We start from the raw sequence: 12,093 nt of genomic DNA, 5'->3' as shown, positions 1-12,093 counted from the left end.
CAGAATACCAAGCAGGTACTGCACTGCTAGCATGGAGTTGACACAGGGCTCGAACTCACAAACCGTGAGATCATGACCTGAGCAGAAATCAAGAGTTGGACACTTAACCGACTGATCCCCACCCCCCCCAGGTGCCCCTCTATCAGTATTTCTTGCTTATAATACTACCAACTACTATTTCTTGATAGTAATGTTGCTACACCAGCTTTTGCTAGGTAGTTTATATATCACTTCCCATTTCTTGTGTCTAGTAAAGTTAGAATTTGCTTATTAATATAATCTGATGTTTGTTGTCTTTTAACTGGAATATTTAATCAGTTTACGTATTTTGGTAAATACTGACTTGTTTGAGATTAAGTCTTTGATGTTACTATTTCTCCTATCATTTTCTTTCTTTTTTCCCCTCCTTTCTTGCTTCTTTGGGGAATCAAGAAAATTGAAAAATGAGTTTTCTGATGTATTAATTTATTAGCTATTCATTCTTTTGTTAGTCTTTTAGTGGATACAAGGATTACACTGTGTACCCTTACCTTATGAGAGATTTATTAATTAGTACTTTTACCAGAATATAAGAATCTTAGAACGTCGTAATTCTATCCGTCCTTTCTTCCCTTTTCTGCTAATATTGCCCTGTGTTTTGAATCTATACATATTTTAAGCCCCACAAGTCATAATTTTATAAGATCAGTATTCATTTAGACTTATGTATATATTTGCCCTTTCTGTATCTCTGTTTCCATCTCACGTTGTTTTCTTCTGCCTAAATAACTCTTTAGAAACTTAGTGTAATTCTTTTGAAGCAAAAATTCCCTCAGGTTTTGACTGAAAATGTTTTATGTTATCTCCATTTAAAATGTTTTTAATCAAACTTATATTTTGAGATGAGTGTATATTCACATGCACTTGTAAGAAACAACACAGAGAGAATCCAAATATCTTTTACCCACTTTCCCTTAAAGGTAGTGAAACTGTAATCCCAGATTACAACCAGGATACTGACATTGATACAGAAGCTGTCAAGACACAGAAGTTTTCGTCACCACAAGGATCCCTCAGTTGTTCTTTAACAACATAAGTACTTCTCTCCCACCCACCGCCACATTACTCTCTGGAAACCACTAATCTGTTTCTATAATTTTGCCATATCAATAATGGTATGTAAATGGATCGTATAGTTTGTGACTTTTTGAGAGTAGCTTTTTCACTCAGGAATAAATTCTCTGGACGTTCATGCAGGTTTTCTTGTGTATCAGTACTTTGTTCCATTTTAGTACAGAATAGTATTCCCAGGTGTGGATACGCTAAAATTTACCACTCGCCCATTGAAAGCATCAAATTAGTGGTCATCACAAAGCTAGAAGCTTTCACGTACAAGCTGTTGTGTTAACATAAGTCTTCATTTCTCTGAAATAACAGGAGCACAAATGCTGAGTCATATGGTGGTTGCATGTGTAATACTTTGGAAAAACTGCCAAACTATTCACCGTAGTGGCTGTATCATTTTACAATCCCACCAGCAATGTATACGTGATTCAGTTTCTCTGTATCCTTGCCAACATTCAATATGGTCACAATTTTTTATTTTTGTCATTTTGATAGATGTCTAGTGATATCTCATTATGGTTTTTTTAACTTGCATTTCCCTAATGGTTAATAATGTTAGAAAATCTTCTCATGTGTTTGTTTGTCATCTGTATATATTCTTTGGGGAAATATCTGTCTTTTGCTGATTTTCTGGTTGGATTGTTTGTCTTACTGTTGAATTTTACTGTTAAAAATCTTCTGTTGTGCACTTAGAGTTAATATGACTTTGTGGGGTGCCTGGGTGGTTCCGTCAGTTGAGTGTCCAACTTTGGCTCAGGTCATGATCTCGCGGTTCACAGGTTTGAGCCCTGCATTGGACTCTGTGCTGACAGCTCAGAGCCTAGAGCCTGCTTCAAATTCTGTGTGTGTGTCTCTCTCTCTGCCCCTCCCCTGTCCACACTCTGTCTCTCTCTCTCTTTCTCTCTGAAAAATAAATAAAAACATTAAAAAAATTTAGACTTAATATGACTTTATAGTCTTACTGCTTTTAAGATTTTTGTCTTTGTCTTTAGTGTTCAGCAGGTTGGTCATGATGTGTCTACATGTGATTTTCTTTGTAGTTATCCTGTTTGGTATATAAAGGGCTTCTTAAATCTGTTGTTTTATAAATTTTAGAAATTTCTCAGCCCCTTCTCTTCAAATATTGCTTTTGTCCTGTCTCTCTCTCCTCTCCCAAATACACACATTAGCCTTTCATCATGTCCTGAATGTCTCTTAAAACATTGATTCTGTATTTTCCATTCTTCTTTTCTTCTTATACTTCACTCTAGATATTGTCTGCTAATCTACCTTTCATTTCACTATTTTTCTCTTTGGTATATCTTCTCTATTCTTTTTTGTTTTTAAAGTTTTATTTATTTTGAAGAAGAGAGAGAGAGAGAGCATGCACAAGTGGGGGAGGGGCAGAGAGAGAAGGCGAGAGAGAGAATCCCAAGCAGCCTCCGTGCTCAGTGCAGAGCCAGAGTCAGGGCTCAGTCCCACTTGACCTCGGCATCATGACCTGAACCAAAATCAAGAGTCGGACTCTTAACCAACTGAGCCACCTAGGCTCCCATATCTTCTGTACTCATGAACTAATCTGTTGTGTTCTTAATTTCAGTTATTGGATTTTTTAGTTCTTAAATTTCCATAGTTCTTTTTTCATAGATTTAATTTTTTACAGGTGGAATGATCCGTCTTGCCATTTATTTTCTTGAAAGTATTACTTACAGTTATTTTTATCTTATTTTTTATTTTTTTAAGAGATAGAGAGAGAGCAGGGGGAAGGGGCAGAGGAAGAGAGAGAGAGAACCCGAAGCAGGCTCCACATTGGGCATGGAGCCTGATGCAGGGCTTGATCCCATGACTGTGAGATCATGACCTGAGCCCAAATCAAGAGTCAGATGCTTAACCAACTGAGCCACCCAGGCACCCCTACTTACAGTTAATTTTAAGTCCCTGTCTGATAACTACAAAAGGTGACTCACCAGTGGATCTCTCTCTATTTTGTCCTCTTGGATTTAGACCTATCTCTTGGCATGATTAATAGTTTTGCATCAAATTGGAATTGGTGTATGAAAAATGATAGAGGTTTTGTATGATGTCATTTTTCTTTAGAGAGGGTTAATTTTTTCTAGAAGATAGTTAGAATATAGACAAATTACCTTGATCCAACTAGGCACTGTAATAAATCTAGAATGGATCCTGGGTTTTCTGAGGATGCATCTATTCCCTGTTTTCCATGATTTCTGTGGCATTGCCTTTGAGTTGTGAGACCTGAAAACTTAGGGTGTTTACCAGCTCCAACTCCTTGGAGGATCCTGAACTCCAATTTTTGTTTCCCTAGGGCTACAAGACTGCTAACCTCTCCCTTCACGTTCTCACGCTCTTTGCTGCATTTTTTGCTTTACTTCTTGTTCTAGTGCCTAACATCATTTAGGAATTGGCAAACACTTCAAGAGGAAAACAATTCAGAAACTTAGTATCACTTCTTTATGATACCTTTTTCTCTTTAAGCCAGGACTCAATCCCCCAATTCCTGGGTGCTTTTGAACATTTGTACTCTAATTTTTATCTCTCTAGTCTCTGAGAATGCCAGAAGCCCCACACCACATATCAAATAACTTAAGGAGAAAAGCAGCAGGTAGAGAATGTTGGGCTTATATCAATATATTTTCCTTTTATCTGAGATCTTGGAACTTACAGATTTTTCTGCCTTTACTACTCATTGATGTCTTCCAACCACTTTTTAAAAAATCCAGCTCTTACTATTATCTCAGTGAGAGTATTGGTTTGAACACACGTAACTCCACCATGGTGGGCAACAGAAGTTGCCCAAGCCTGTGCAATCCAAATAGTTGGCTTCAGTGAAAACTATAATAACCTGGGCACCGTTTTATTCAGGATATTTTCACTACTTTACTTTGCCCGTTCTCTTTGATTCAAATCTTCGTGATTCGACTTTTCTTGCCATGTCACTCCTTAGGCCAAAGCTAGATTAGATAACTAGACTTCCCAGATGCAGAAAAAAATAAGGTGGCCTTTTCTCCCTCGTAAGAAATTAAAAATAGAGAACAATCCTCAAGTATAAAATGAACATAAGAAATAATTCAATTCTTTCTAAAAATGCATCACATGTAAATTATTTCCCAGAATTGATGAAGCCAGGCTTCCTGAGTGTAGATTCTGGCTCTGCCATGCATTAGGTAGGCCAATTACGTGACATCTCTATGCTTAAGGTTCACCAACTGTGAAATCTGGAAAAGAATTGTACCTGCCTTATAGGATTATTATAGTAAATAATTTAATATCTTGACAGCACTTAGAACAATGCTTTACATGTATTTAGTGCTCAATTAATGTAAGTTAATATAAAAGATTATCCAGGGGTGCCTGGGTGGCTCGTCAGTTAAGCGTCAGACTTCGGCTCGGGTCATGATCTCACAGTTCGTGGGTTTGAGCCCTGCATCGGGCTCTGTGCTGACAGCTCGGAGCCTGGAGCCTGCTTCGGATTCTGTGTCTCCCTCTCTCTCTGCCCCTCCCCCACTCACACTCTGTCTCTTGCTCTCAAAAAATAAATTAAAACATTAAAAAAATTTTTTTTAAATAAAAAAAGATTATCCAACATCAACAGCAATAGCCATAAAGTACATCGGCATATAACTTATCTCATGATTTAGTAGAGATAAGTTTGATTTACTTGGTAAATTTATTTGAACCCTTTCTTTGTTAGAAAATTTTGTGATAAGTCTACATTTTAATATTTATTTTTCCTTCCGTTGCCTTTTTTGGGGTTGAGGGTTATTCTCTTCTCTGTTAGTGAGAATAAAAAGGAGCCATTTTTTTTTCTATTGCTCAGCAGTGATTTCCCAATAGGAGAGTCACTCAACATTTTTTAAGCTCTCATCATGTTCTGTGCCCTATGCTAAACACGGAGTTGTAGAGATGAATAAGAGTCTCCTTTCCCCAAAAGTCTTTGTAGACTTACTAGAATCAGAAAGATAAGCCAGAAGTGACATACACATTAAGCCATCTACCCCATGGCTGGGAGTCAGACTTTCAGAAAACATTAACTTTATAACCTTCACAACAACCTTAGGATGTAGGCACTAAGGATCGGAGGACTTAAATAACTTGCCCAGATGAGATTTGAACCCAGTGTCTCCAAAAATGGATCCATGGCCTTCCCATTAATGTTAAGATGGGGAGATAGGAACATTTTTACCTAGAAAGGCTGATTCTAGTTGTCTGTTCATGACCCAAAGGACCTGTTAGTTCAGGTGTGTGAACCCAAGTCAGACTCCCTGTTGGGTATTTATCAGTTATTTCTGGCAAAGTGGTCAGACTAATAATAGGCAGCCTTGGCATTCATACAGCAAATGAAAACTGTGGTGCAGAACTGTTTTTGAGTGGATATTTTTAAATTCAGTGAATCATGTTCACCTTAAAAAAATGTGTTGTCATTTAAAACCTAAACGACATACTCTCTCAGTGTGATGGGCTGTGATTGGAAAAACCCACATCTGTATGTCCCATGATATTTTCAACTACATTTGGATTAATTAGCCAAATTGGTAGAAACCTGAGCACCAGTGAGATCAGTCATCATGATTTCAACCCTGCAGGTGACTGGAAGCTTCTTCAGCTGTAAGAAGAATCTCTTAATCCTAGGTAGTTTGCCAAGGGAAAATGAGTGATAGCATTTTGGAAGTATGCAAGAGAAAGCACGCATCCACTTTTCTTTTTGAAGGTCCGTCCACTGATTATTTTGACTTATAATGAGTTTAAGCCCAAGTCAGTATAAAGTGTCCTTACTCTAAAAATGATGGAAAATTCAAAAGGAAAAGATGTCAGTGTTTGCTGAATTTCAGGTTAAAGCCCTGGGTTTTAGGAATTTTCATTTACCAAGAACTTCTTGTTTCAGAGGACATCACCTATTGGCAGAGCTTGGTACTGCAGTTTTACTCAGATGCTGAAGCTACAGAAAGAGCTGATCGATAAGTCAGCCATGGATCCAGAGTCAGGGAGATGTTACAGCAGGCAGCTCAGAGGACATGTGAAGTCTACAAAGACATACTTTCTCTCCTCTCTTCCCATTCTGCTCATTACTAGGATGTGCATTTCTGAACAGAAACCCAGAACCATAACTGTAACAAACTGCAAAATTGTGAATTGTGGCTGAAACCTGCCCCTACTGAGACATCTCGACCTATTTCAGATGGACATTGGGCTCAAAAAGCTCATTGTTCTTGTGCGAACAGGTAAATTCTCATCTGTCATAACTCTGAAATCGTTGTAGCCCTGCAGCTTGATTTTACTTTTGCATTGCTATAGCTAATAGCATCAGGAAAATAACTTTGCAAATACAAATATGTCTTTTCTCCCAGCTGGGGCTGGGACAGAAGTAAAAGAAGAAGAAGGAATAGAAGGATTTTACAGCCACAGTTTGGACATTAGTCTTATTGTTCAACAAGAAGCAATTTCTGACTCTGAAGAAATTTCATTCTTTCAGAGTGACACAAATGTAATCTGCTCAGCTGGTTTAGCTTCCGTTTATATTTTGTAGCACCTCAGAGCTACCACCCCCCCCCCCCCCGGCCCTGGCCTTTTTTTTTTTTTTTTCTTTTTAAGAACCAGAGTAGAAATCCTGATAACACTAGCATGGAAAGGTCTTTCGGGTTTTGCCAGCAATCTCTTTTCCCCTACCTTTTAACTCTTTTCCCTTTGAATGAGTATACATTTTCTGCGTGTATTTTTCAGGGTCCTTCCTGTGGGCCTCATTCCATTTTGTTTAATTGGTTTCCTGTTAATTGAGAAGGAGAATGAACTAGGAAATAAGCACGTGTGCTGAATTAGAAGTACGCGGGGGAAATAAAGCTGAAGTTAGAAAACGTGCAGGACTGTTCTTTATTCTGCAACTGTAGGCTTTCACTGCACTTGGCGTTCATGGGGCATTCACCCACTTACTCCACACTGAGCCCCAGAGGGGCTCAGGTGATAGCCTTTAGGAGGAGAGCATTTAGGAGGAGAGCATCTGGCACCTGTATGGCGGCCTCAAAGCAAACGTCTAAAAGTATTTTCGATGTACTCACAAGGCCGTTTTAAAGTGGTGCTGTTTTGAAACTTTGGTCATCATTGTTGCATAGACATTTTACATTGCTGGACTTGGGAATTCATCAGCCGTTTTCCCCCATCCCACTTGCTGTCAAGGTCCTTGGATTCTCTCATCTGACTCTGGGCTGCTACCCCATGTTTCTTGTTCTTCTTTGCATGACTAACATGGTCTCAGTACATCGACGTGGATTCTTAGGGAGTTTTTAAGATCTGATTTCTTCCAATTCCCCTTGAGTTTCTGTTTGTATCCGTTTGCTTGCAAATAGATTTAATTAGCTCAGAAAACTAACCCCCCCCCTCCAGAATTTTTCAGTTTCTTTCCTTCTGTTCTATAAAGAGAGGTGCACGCTTTGTGCTGGTGATAACGAGACCAGTGGGAACTTCGGAGTGGCATGCATTTTCCTGCGAGGAAGTGTCAGAAAACAGACATAAAAGTCTTAAAGAGGAAAGTTGTAGGCAAGCTTGAGTCACAACTTCAGGAGCCGAGGTTGTCCGGGAGCTGTCCGTGATGACTGTGGTGTGCGTGTGTGTGTATGTGTGTGTGTGTGTGTGTGTGTGTGTGTGTGTGTGTGTGTGTGTGTGTGTGTGTGTACACACGTTGTACACACACACATGCACCCCACAGTGACAGATGACCTATTGAAATAATTTCAGAGCTGTTCTGTGGTTGCTACGACAACCAATGCTCTCTTGGCTTTCATCTGGCCATGTGACAGGGACTTTGACGTCAGCTGGAGGCAGAGTCTGTGGCTGAGTCCACACAGTCAAAGGCCTGTGAGAATCTGGTGGATGCTGGCTGCTGCTGCCACCGCTGCTGCTCTCCACGCCGCACCGCTGCTTTCCAGGGGCTGCAGAGCATGGACTGTTAAATCTTGCACTTCTTTTGTGTGAGGTAATTCGTCTGCTTTATATACAGTACTTGGATGGTTTATAGCTTATTGTGGTTTTCCCGTCTCTTTTACCTCCTACAAGTTTGTCTTCATGAGCAATTATTGTTGTGCCAGGGGGAAAAAAATGTGAAGCGGCTTCTAGTTGCTAATTTTGTGTGGAGTCTCTGGAATTTGGTTAAATTTGGATTAACGTTCTCCGAAGTGAGTTAAAATATAATAGCCTTTCTTGCTCAACACTTGCTAGCATGACATTATTCAGAGATACGGATTTTGCAGCTGAGCCAAATATTCCCGTTGAATTCCAGGAATCCTCCCTTCAGCATTGTTTTGGGTTTAAAGACTCCAGCATAGCCTTGCAATATGTTGCTGGCTGCTTTTTTTTTTTTTTTTTAAACAATTGTTCCTCATTCTAAATCAGCCTGGAATAGTTTGGAATTTGGTTTCTATCTTGTTTGCAGCATGCATAATTAGCAACAATAGGCACAGCGGGGAAAGAACATTATACTTTGAAACAAAAGTTGGGACTTTTCTTGTAAATAGGGTATTCTGAAAATACCAGAGAAACTGTCAACAGCTTCCTGTTTAGAGAAAAATAATCTGGACTATGCCAAGGAAGTTGGGGTGGAACCTCTTACGCCTGTGTGCATGCAGTTGCTTCTTGGTTGTTAGAGCAAAGTGTACATTTTCAGTACCTTCCTCTGAAAATTCAGCTGTGTGGAGAGTGGCATTGGATGCTCTTCACTAAGGAAGGAGTCATGTAAGCTGTTCTTACATTTAAGAATTGAAATATTACCCATAGAAGAAAAGAATAGCCCTAAAACTAAATTATCATTGGTAGGGGTCACTTTAACGCAAATACAGATATAAACAGTCACTAAAATTTTGCTCCAGGTCTTGAATGAATAATTTGATAACTGTGATTAATAAGGCCTCTTATCTCCTTATTCCTGTCACAGTATACAATGCAAATTGTTTTATGTGCATTGTTGTAGTTCATTTTCTTCCCAAGTTTAGTAATTTTGGGTTTTCTATCATTGCACACAGGTTGGATGGTTTTGCAGCTGATAATTCAAAAAAAAAAAAAAAACAAAAACCTCTGACATCGATTTAATCGAAGTCTACATTTATGATCAGGTTTCTAAATCTTACAAATTCAACAGGAGAAATAGGCAGATTTTAGAGCAGCACATGTAATATACCTACTATTTTGATGGATAGATAATAATGGTTTAATTATGTACATGAATAATATATATCTTACGTGAATTATATCTCAATGCAATGCAAGAATATATTGTTCTTAATTAGTTTCAGAATTCTGTTTGCATTTATTTTGCTCTTGGAGATGGAGATGAGGATTTTGAACCGTATTTCGCTTCAGTCAGTGATAAGTGAATAATTGTGTGTGCATCAATAATTTTTCAGTAGCTTTCAATGACTGAAAATTCATTTAACTGACTGGCAGTTGATAACTTTCTCTTTGGCCAGAGTCCCCATGGAGGATTTTCCAAAAAGTCTAATATGCTTAAATCAAGACACATCTATTGAGGCATCATGTCACCATATGATTTATCTCATGATTATAATAACTCAGAGGCCACATTCTTAACACCCCTAGAAATATGTTAATTGATTTGCAACATTTCAAATGAGCATGAATAGGACCGGTAGCACGGTGACTTAATAGCACTATCTTTGATGGAGTACTTTGATGGTTCCTTCTTTTATGAAAAATAAGGAATTATCATTACAGTTTAGATAGCAAAGATATAGCAAAGATTTTCCTAGTGCTCCCTCTGTGATGCTTTAAGTTAAAGTTATAAAATGATTGTGTTCAATGCCCTTATAAAATGCCCTGGATTTCAGCAGTGTGAAATATATGAGAACAAGTCAGTGTCGATGGCAATATGTCAGTGATCACATCTATCACCAGAAGAGAGCATCCTATATGCCACGATTGCAGAGATGTTCTAAAATCTACAGGTTTTTTATTCTTATGGCAACATTTTAAAAAAATGACTTTCCTCACAATTGCCTATTTACAGCAATGAGACTGTGCTGATTTCAAGGTCAACTTTGTTTCAGCTTCACAAGATAGCAGCAAGGAATGATTTACTGTGAAGCCCGCTGTTGAATTATTAGATACTTGGTATAGTTTCGGGGTTTTTCAAACCTGTTTGGTGTCATAGGCTTCTTTGGCAACCTAGTAGAGCCTCTAGACTTCTCAGAACGATGCTTTTAAATGCGTAAGATAAAGTATGCAGTACCACAAAGGAAACCACTCTTCTTGAAATACATTAACCAGATTTTTTTAAATTGTGATATGTGCCTTATTAATAATCTATTATTAAATAATACAAACTAGCAGCAGGTATAAATACCATAATTTTGAAGTTGTGATGAGTGTAAAAGGTATTTCAGAAAAATCCATACCGACTGTAACGTGATGTGAGAATATCCGTGATTTCTCTTGGCAACAAAATCATAGGTACTGTGTGGTTTGTAGCCTACATTTCAATGAAAAGAAATACTAAATTTCAGCTTGAGACTGGTAAAACTAAAAGTGGAATATTTTTCCCATCCAAGTTCCTGGATCCCTTTGAATTCTATTCACCCCAGAGTTAAATGGCGTGTAAGCTAGTGATGCCAAAATGTCACAGAACTGCATCGGACAAAACCCACACCACCATTTCCACATTCAGTTCCACAGCTGATTTTATTCTCTGAATGTGTGAATTTCACAGTGTTCTCTAATTTCTATGTGAAAAGGGATGATCTATCCAGACAGCTACCAAGCTATAACTTTCTTTTGTTTTTCCTCCATGAAATCTGTAAACATTCTTAGGTTACACGGACTGAGGAACTCTTACCTCATCAGATAGGGGTTAAGGGGAAGGACTCACTCAGTATTAATGCAAGTTATGCAAGTTAAAACCAAGGACCATGGAAGTAAGACCTTAGCTATTTACAAAGCAACCTTTATCCACTCAAAGAAAATAAGCTGTACTTAGGTGAACAATGTGGGATATTATATGAGATCATTAAGGAACTTATGTAACTTTTGGGGCGCCTGGGTGGCTCCATCAGTTAAGTGTCCGACTTCGACTCAGGTCATGATCTCGCAGTTCACAAGTTTGAGCCCCGCTTCGGGATCTGTTCTGACAGCTCAGAGCCTGGAGCCTGCTTCAGATTCTGTGTTTCCGTCTCTCTCTGCCCCTCCCCCACTCACGCTCTGTCTCTCTCTCTCTCAAAAATAAATAGACATTAAAAAAAAAGAACTTGGGGCGCCTGGGTGGCGCAGTCGGTTAAGCATCCGACTTCAGCCAGGTCATGATCTCGCGGTCCGGGAGTTCGAGCCCCGCGTCAGGCTCTGGGCTGATGGCTCAGAGCCTGGAGCCTGTTTCCGATTCTGTGTCTCCCTCTCTCTCTGCCCCTCCCCCGTTCATGCTCTGTCTCTCTCTGTCCCAAAAATAAATTAACGTTGAAAAAAAAAAATTAAAAAAAAAAAAAAAAAAAGAACTTATGTAACTTTTTAGTTTAATGTAAAGCACATAATTGCGTGAATTGGTAAGTTGCAACATTAGTTCGTTACACAGGGTAGAGCCTGCTGGCTTATCTTCCAGAGGTCCCCAGGATGGACCATATTCAAAATGAAATGTGGAGTAAAGACACTTCCCAAGTAATTTAAACTCAGAATCGTATTTGACTTATTGGATATTTAAGAACAATCCAGAAGGTGTTAATGTTATTGTTTCGTGAGACTATGTAGACAACTGTCTCATTCTCATGTCACTCTGAATTTGTGGAAGATATTGCCCAAGTTTCTAGATAGCTTTGCAGTAGGTTGGCTGATGTCAGGTATCATTACCTTTCCAAGTCTGCCTTTCAATTGTCCAAAGCCACTCTTTCTATTACATCAGCACCCCCCACGTCAGCGTAAGAGAGTTGGAGCTATGACATTTTGTGCAAGCTGTTGTCTAAACTCAATCCAAATCCCTAACATTTGAAATGGAAGCTTAGCAATTTT

The 12,093-nt window shown here is 38.8% G+C and overlaps 1 protein-coding gene across 3 annotated transcripts in view; it reads left to right on the top strand.

Moving 5' to 3' along the window:
* Positions 1–12,093, top strand: part of NCALD (neurocalcin delta) — a 276,746-nt gene that overhangs the window by 186,518 nt on the left and 78,135 nt on the right. The window contains exon 1 of one of the 3 annotated variants that reach the window (XM_043601495.1): positions 7,920–8,068. The exons of the other annotated variants lie outside the window; for them this stretch is intronic. The gene's annotated coding sequence lies outside the window, so the exon portion shown is untranslated. Of the gene's footprint in view, positions 1–7,919; positions 8,069–12,093 lie in introns of those variants that run through there. 3 annotated transcript variants of the gene reach the window in all.

The sequence above is a fragment of the Prionailurus bengalensis genome, chromosome F2 (assembly GCF_016509475.1).
Source record: "Prionailurus bengalensis isolate Pbe53 chromosome F2, Fcat_Pben_1.1_paternal_pri, whole genome shotgun sequence".
In the NCBI taxonomy this organism is placed as follows: domain Eukaryota; kingdom Metazoa; phylum Chordata; class Mammalia; order Carnivora; family Felidae; genus Prionailurus; species Prionailurus bengalensis.
The sequence above is the reverse complement of the archived record's forward strand: the minus strand, read 5'-3'. Positions and strand labels throughout refer to the sequence as shown.